At 51.0% G+C, this 7,500-nt stretch overlaps 1 protein-coding gene across 2 annotated transcripts in view; it reads left to right on the top strand.

Moving 5' to 3' along the window:
• LOC125044510 (semaphorin-1A-like) overlaps nt 1-7,500 on the top strand; it is a 324,983-nt gene that overhangs the window by 131,402 nt on the left and 186,081 nt on the right. The gene's annotated exons all lie outside the window — the stretch shown is intronic.

Here is a 7,500-nt window from a genome sequence, read left to right as displayed (position 1 = left end):
TTTTTACTTTCCTTTTTAGCAGTATTTTCCTGATGTTTTTTTTTTTTTTTTTTTTCCTTTTGATTATTTATTCCTTTGATTCTTTTGTCCCTCGTCCGTCCTATATTAGAGAGAGAGAGAGAGAGAGAGAGAGAGAGAGAGAGAGAGAGAGAGAGAGAGAGAGAGAGAGAGAGAGAGAGAGAGAAAGGGGGGGGGGGGGGAGGTCCTGATCCAAAAGAATGAATCAGAATGACTCGACCTCGGGCTGAGGATTGTCGACTCAGCTGACTCGGCAACTTAACTTAAAAACAACCAGCGAGACTGAAAGGATTTTTGTATCACTCTCCCTCCCCCCCCCCCCTCCGTCTAATCCTCCCCTTCACCCTCACTCTCACTCTCTTCCTCTCCCTTCTCCCTCTCCCTGGCTACTTGTCTGTCTGTCTGTCTCTCTCTCCCCCTCACCCGCCCCCCCCCCCCCCCTCTCTCTCTCTCTCTCTCTCTCTCTCTCTCTCTCTCTCTCTCTCTCTCTCTCTCTCTCTCTCTCTCTCTCTCTCTCTCTCTCTCGCTCTCTCTCGCTCTCTCTCTCTCTCTCTCCCCTTCCCTCCCTCCCTCCCTCCCTCCCTCTCCCTCTCTCTATATACACCTGTTTTTTTTCTCTTTTTCACTTCTCCCTCTCTTTCTCTCTTCCTCACTCTTTCTTACCCTGCTCTCCTCTCCCTGTCCCATGCCTTTCCCTAGGATACATTATGGACCGTATGTGTGCAGTAAACATGTCCTGTCAAGCCCGATTTGCAATATGAACAAGCCGGCTTTTGTGCAATCTCTCTCTCTCCCCCCCTCTCTCTCTCTCTCTCTCTCTCTCTCTCTCTCTCTCTCTCTCTCTCTCTCTCTCTCTCTCTCTCTCTCTCTCTCTCTCTCTCTCTCTCTCTCTTTTCTTTCTTTCTCTTTCTCTCTATCTTTCTCTTTTCCACTCTTTCTTTTTTGCCTCCTCCTTCCCTCTCTTGTCTTTAATATCTTCGTCCCGACTTCCTCTTCTTTCCCTCCCTTCATCCATCCGTCTTTCCCTCCTTTCTCCTCCTTCGTGTTCCTCCTCAAGTACTCCCCCTCAAGCGCCAGTCTGTGTGAGTCAGCGCGGAGTGACTCATGTGACCGGGGGAGTGATCTGCGAGTGAATGCGGCGGCGTCTGCAACGAGTCACTGTGGCGTCTGACCTCAATTGGGAGGGGGAAGGGGGGGAGGGAGGGGGCAAGGGAAGACGGGAGTAAGCGATTCCTTGACCTTCTTTTGCCCTCATGACCTTTTTACTCTTTTTTTTTTTTTTTTTTTGCCTTTACTGATTTTTTTTTTTTTTTTTTTAGCTCGTGTTCTGTACCACATTTACTTTTTTTCCCCCTCGTCTCATTTTCTCTTTCGTCTTCCTCCTCCTCCTCAGCCGTTTTCTTCATCCTTTCACCCCCTCTTTATCACCCTCTCTGTCACTTCCTCTTCCTCTTTATCACGTTCATCTTTCACGTCAAATCTCCTTCCTATGCTTCTCTTCTCTCTTTCTATTATTTTTTATCTCCCCTGTTCGTCTCCTGCTCCTTAATTTAATGACCGATAAAGATGTCACTGTCCCATTAAACGATCGATCGATTTGCTTCGTGAAATTTTGGTTTTGGAGATTATAAAAGAGATGGGGGGGTCGGGCGGGCGGCAGGGGAAGGGACACGGGTAAGGGGAAGTGATGGGGGACAGAGGAAGGGTAGGGAGCGATAGGGACTGAAGGGGAGTTGGGGAAAGGGTACACAGGAACGGTAGGGAAAAGGAAAAGGGGGAGACGAGAAGGGGTTGGACGGAAATGAAAAGGGAGTATGCAAGGACGGCAAGGGAGAGGAGCGGTTATTGCAGGTGTGGAATAAAGGGGGAGGGAGTTGGGCGGAAAAGGAGGGGGAAGGGGAGGGGAGGGGGGAGGAAAGGAAGTGTGTGCATTATGTTAATCGCTTTCCTGCGTGTGTTATATTTACAAATGTGGGATCAGAGAGGGCAGCTTTTTTGTTTTTCTCTCCATGACGGTTCACGGCAGTAATGTGGTTTTGGTGGAAAGAAAAGGACTTTAAAAACTGAAATCATTGAAAAAAAGACGAATATTAAGAAGGGGTGGTTTAGTATTTTGCGGAGCGTGATTTCATGCTTTCTGCGTGACGGACGGAATGAGCGGTGTGTGATTGTGCACTGCTGATCGGAAGTGGTGTGGTAGAAAATTGGGTATTTGTGGGGCTGAGATTTTGTTGGGGGGATGGTGTCCCGTGTTTCTCGTTCTGCTTCTGTCAGGGCCTCCCTTACTCCCTCTCTTTCTCTCTCTTTCTCTCTCTCTCTCTCTCTCTCTCTCTCTTTCTCTCTCTCTTTCTCTTTCTCTTTCTCTTTCTCTTTCTCTTTCTCTTTCTCTCTCTCTCTCTCTCTCTCTCTCTCTCTCTCTCTCTCTCTCTCTCTCTCTCTCTCTCTCTCTCTCTCTCTCTCTCTCTCCCTCTCTCTCTCTCCCTCTCTCTCTCCCCCTCTCTCTCTCCCCCTCTCTCTCTCCCCCTATCCCTCCCCCTCTCCCTCCCTCTCCCCCTTTCAATCCCCCTCACTCACTCACTTTCAGTCTCTTCTTCCCTCCCTCCCTCCCTTCCCTCCCTTCCCTCTTTCTCCCTCCCTTCTCTCCTCCTTCCCTTCCCTCATCCCTCCCTTCCCTCCCTTCCCTCCCTTCCCTCCTTCTCCCTCCTTCTCCCTCCTCTACCTCATTAGCAAGCTCTCCCTCCCTGTCGCCGGCTGACTAATTGGTGCAGCAGGTAAACCAGGTAACCCCGAGTTTACAGGAGTTGTTTTGTTGTAGTACTCCCCCCCCCCCCCCCACAATGGCCCGCCTTGCGTGGATGGCCCATACAGAATCTAATTTTCCGCAGGAATTTGCTTGCAATAATGCCATCATGAATGCAATTATTCTCCTCGGGGTCTCCGGGATTGAACGGCGGCCCGTAATTGGCTAATAGGGACACGACCTGCTGCAGAGGAAATGGGTCGAGGGGGGCGGAGGGTCGGGTGGGGTTGGGTGGGGATGGGAGGAGATGGGTGGAGATGGGTGGGTTGTGGTGCGGCAAGAGTACCGTAACCTCGGTCCTCTCCTTCTCTTTGCCATTCTCTATCACTTGTCCTCTCTCTTTGCTCTTTAATTTCCTCTTGGCTCGACTTCAAGCCTTTCTCTCCTCCTGTTCCTCCTCTCCATTTTCATTAACTGCTTCCTCCTTTTCCTCTACTTCTTCCTTCCCCTCTTCCGCCTTCTCCTCCTCCTCCTTCTCCTCCTCCTTCTCCTCCTCCTCCCCCCCTCCTCCTCCTCCTCCTCCTCCTCCTCCTCCTCCTCCTCCTCCTCCTCCTCCTCCTCCTCCTCCTCCTCCTCCTCCTCCTCCTCTTCCTCTTCCTCTTCCTCTTCCTCTTCCTCTTCCTCCACCTCCACCTCCTACCCCCTACTCCTACTCCTATATTTTCTCTTCCTCCTGTTCCTCCTCCTTTCATCATCTACTTTTGCCACAGCATCAAGGTTTTCATATTGGTATTATTACAAATACAATTATATTTTCGTATGTGTGCCCTAGTTCCCCAGGATACCCACCGTCTCTTGGATTCCTTAAAGAAGATCGGGCTGGAACCTTTCTTAACCTCCTTCTCCACTCTCTTTTTCCATCTTCCCTTCTTCCCCCTTCCCTCCTTCCCTCCTTCCCTCCTTCCCTCCTTCCCCCTTTCCTCCTCCTCCTCCTCCCTTTTCTTCTTCCTTCTTCCTTCTTCCTTCCTTCCTCTTTCCTCCCTTCCTCTTTCCTCCCTTCCTTCCTCCTTCCCCCTTAACTTTTCACCCCTCCGTCCTTTTCCGATTCCGCCTTCCCACTGCCTAACTGGGAAGGGGGGGAGGGTAAATCTCCAGTTATTGGCGTGAAACTGTGTCATGTGATATGCAGATGGTGGGATTATTATACGGGTAGCGCGGATGCGTTTGTGTGCGCGCATGTGTGTGTGGGATTGCGTGTGCGTATGTATGTGCGTCGCTCCCGGCCCGCCGCTCCGCTGTCCGACGCCGTCGCCTTCACTCGAGGTGGCATCTTCCTTAGCATCGCCGGACGAGCGTTATGGTGCCAGACACCATTACGCTGATTATTACACACCATTACCTCCCTCCGCACACGTTACGCACTCACCATCTTGCTCTCCTGGCCGATTATTGCACCCATTGCACTACTGCCAGTGTTGCAAGGGGCCGTCTTGCACGGGCCGGCATTACGGAGGTGTCGACGACGCTCGTCTGGAAAGTCTTGTTGTTTCCCTCTTTCTCCCTCATTTTTTTTTCTTTCTCTCTTTCGTTCTTAATTTCTTACTCTCTCGCTTTCTCATTTTCTGTCTCTTTCGTTTGGCTTTCTTTTTTTGAACATTATTCTTGGTAAATTAATGACGTCATCAAGGGTAGGGAGGGGTGATGCCCTTGCGAGTGGCGCTTTATTATATTATTGGATAGTTAGTCCTCAGGTGCCAAAGGCGGTGCTAAGTTACCTGGCGGTGTGAAGGGAGGTGGGGGGGGGGCATTTGTGGCACTTCTGTGGTGGCGTGAGAAAGGCATCAGCAGGAGGAGGAGGAGGAGGAGGAAGAGGAAAAGGAAAAGGAAAAGGAAAAGGAAAAGGAAAAGGAAAAGGAAGAAGAAGAAGAAGAAGAAGAAGAAGAAGAAGAAGAAGAAGAAGAAGAAGAAGAAGAAGAAGAAGAAGAAGAAGAAGAAGAAGAAGAAGAAGGAGAAGAAGGATGAAACGAAACCTCCAACGCCAAAAGGCAAGAGAAAACAGCAGACGTAAACAGGAGAAGCAGAGGCTGTGACCGACTTTAACCTAAATCTGCGCTGCTAGTACCGAGGATTCTAGCCTCTCCCCCTCCCCGTCCTAAACCCCCACCCGATTATCCCCTCATCCGCTTCCCTCCACGACCCCCCTCCCCCCTGGTGTTGCCTCCCCCCCCCCCCCCCTTTACGAGGTAAACCGGAAATTAGAGGATGAAGGCGCTTTTTTCCCTCTCTTCTTATCTCTAAATTTCTTTCACCTTGCCGCCTTCCTTCCCCTGCCGGCAGAGGTTCCTGCGCGGTGGGTGATGGGTGACGCTGTGTCCCATTGCCCATTTCTCTTCGCCTTCCCTTTTCCTGCCATTCCCTCCGTTTGCCTTCCCTTTTCCTGTCATTCCCTCGTATTGCCTTCCCTTTTCCTGCCATTCCCTCCGTTTGCCTTCCCTTTTCCTGTCATTCCCTCGTCTTGCCTTCCCTTTTCCTGCCATTCCCTCCTCTTGCCTTCCCTTTTCCTGTCATTCCCTCCTCTTGCCTTCCCCTTTCCTGTCATTCCCTCCTCTTGCCTTCCCTTTCCTGCCATTCCCTCCTCTTGCCTTCCCTTTTCCTGCCATTCCCTCCTCTTGCCTTCCCTTTTCCTGCCATTCCCTCCTCTTGCCTTCCCTTTTCCTGTCATTCCCTCCTCTTGCCTTCCCTTTTCCTGTCATTCCCTCCTCTTGCCTTCCCTTTCCTGCCATTCCCTCCTCTTGCCTTCCCTTTTCCTGTCATTCCCTCCTCTTGCCTTCCCTTTTCCTGTCATTCCCTCCTCTTGCCTTCCCTTTCCTGCCATTCCCTCCTCTTGCCTTCCCTTTCCTGCCATTCCCTCCTCTTGCCTTCCCTTTTCCTGCCATTCCCTCCGTTTGCCTTCCCTTTTCCTGCCATTCCCTCGTCTTGCCTTTCCTTTTCCTGTCATTCCCTCCTCTTGCCTTCCCTTTTCCTGTCATTCCCTCCTCTTGCCTTCCCTTTTCCTGTCATTCCCTCCTCTTGCCTTCCCTTTTCCTGTCATTCCCTCCTCTTGCCTTCCCTTTTCCTGCCATTCCCTCCTCTTGCCTTCCCTTTTCCTGTCATTCCCTCCTCTTGCCTTCCCTTTTCCTGTCATTCCCTCCTCTTGCCTTCCCTTTTCCTGTCATTCCCTCCTCTTGCCTTCCCTTTTCCTGTCATTCCCTCCTCTTGCCTTCCCTTTTCCTGCCATTCCCTCGTATTGCCTTCCCTTTTCCTGCCATTCCCTCCTCTTGCCTTCCCTTTTCCTGCCATTCCCTCCTCTTGCCTTCCCTTTTCCTGCCATTCCCTCGTATTGCCTTCCCTTTTCCTGCCATTCCCTCCTCTTGCCTTCCCTTTTCCTGTCATTCCCTCCTCTTGCCTTCCCTTTTCCTGCCATTCCCTCCTCTTGCCTTCCCTTTTCCTGCCATTCCCTCGTATTGCCTTCCCTTTTCCTGCCATTCCCTCCTCTTGCCTTCCCTTTTCCTGTCATTCCCTCCTCTTGCCTTCCCTTTTCCTGCCATTCCTCCTCTTGCCTTCCCTTTCCTGCCATTTCCCTCCTCTTGCCTTCCCTTTTCCTGCCATTTCCCTCCTCTTATTGCCTTCCCTTTTCCTGTCATTCCCTCCTCTTCCTCCCTTTCCTGCCATTCCCTCCTCTTGCCTTCCCTTTTCCTGCATTCCATCCTCTTGCCTTCCCTTTTCCTGCCATTTCCCTCCTCTTGCCTTCCCTTTTCCTGTCATTCCCTCCTTGAGCCTTCCCTTTTCCTGTCATTCCCCTCCTCTTGCCTTCCCTTTTCCTGCATTCCCTCCTCTTGCCTTCCCTTTTCCTGTCATTTCCCTCCTCTTGCCTCCCTTTTCCGTCATTCCCTTCCTCTTGCCTTCCCTTTTCCTGCCCCATTCCCTTTTCCCTGCCATTCCCTCCTCTTGCCTTCCCTTTTCCTGTCATTCCCTCCTCTTTGCCTTCCCTTTTCCTGCCATTCCCTCCTCCTTGCCTCCCTTTTCCTGCCATTCCCTCCTCTTGCCTTCCCTTTTCCTGTCATTCCCTCCTCTTGCCTTCCCTTTTCCTGCCATTCCCTCCTCTTGCCTTCCCTTTTCCTGTCATTCCCTCCTCTTGCCTTCCCTTTTCCTGTCATTCCCTCCTCTTGCCTTCCCTTTTCCTGCCATTCCCTCCTCTTGCCTTCCCTTTTCCTGCCATTCCCTCCTCTTGCCTTCCCTTTTCCTGTCATTCCCTCCTCTTGCCTTCCCTTTTCCTGCCATTCCCTCCTCTTGCCTTCCCTTTTCCTTCCGTTCGCCTTCTCTTCTCCTTCTCCTTCCCCTCGCCCTTCTTTCTCGCATTGTTATTCCTCCTTCCTATTCCCCTGTCCCCTTTCTCCTCCCTCCTTCGCCCTCCCCTTTCCGCATATTGTTAGCCTTTTCCTCCTTTCCCTTTCCACTCTCTTTCATTCCTTCTTCCTGATTATTGATATTGGTGTCACTGATTTATTATTTTTTCCTCTTTTTATTAGAGTGTTTCAAGACACATTACTCTCATTTTTTGCACTCGAAGAGAGATTTCCGATTTGAGACGTGATTAGGCATCAGTGCCAAGGCCAGTTTTACAGGGTCGCTTTTATCGGCGGATGGGTGTGTGTATGCATGAGTGTATGCAAGTGCGTATATGATTGTGTGTGTGTCTGTGT

The sequence above is a fragment of the Penaeus chinensis genome, chromosome 35, assembly GCF_019202785.1.
Source record: "Penaeus chinensis breed Huanghai No. 1 chromosome 35, ASM1920278v2, whole genome shotgun sequence".
NCBI lineage: Eukaryota > Metazoa > Arthropoda > Malacostraca > Decapoda > Penaeidae > Penaeus > Penaeus chinensis.
Note: the sequence above shows the minus strand (reverse complement) of the source record. Positions and strands in the feature narration are given on the sequence as shown.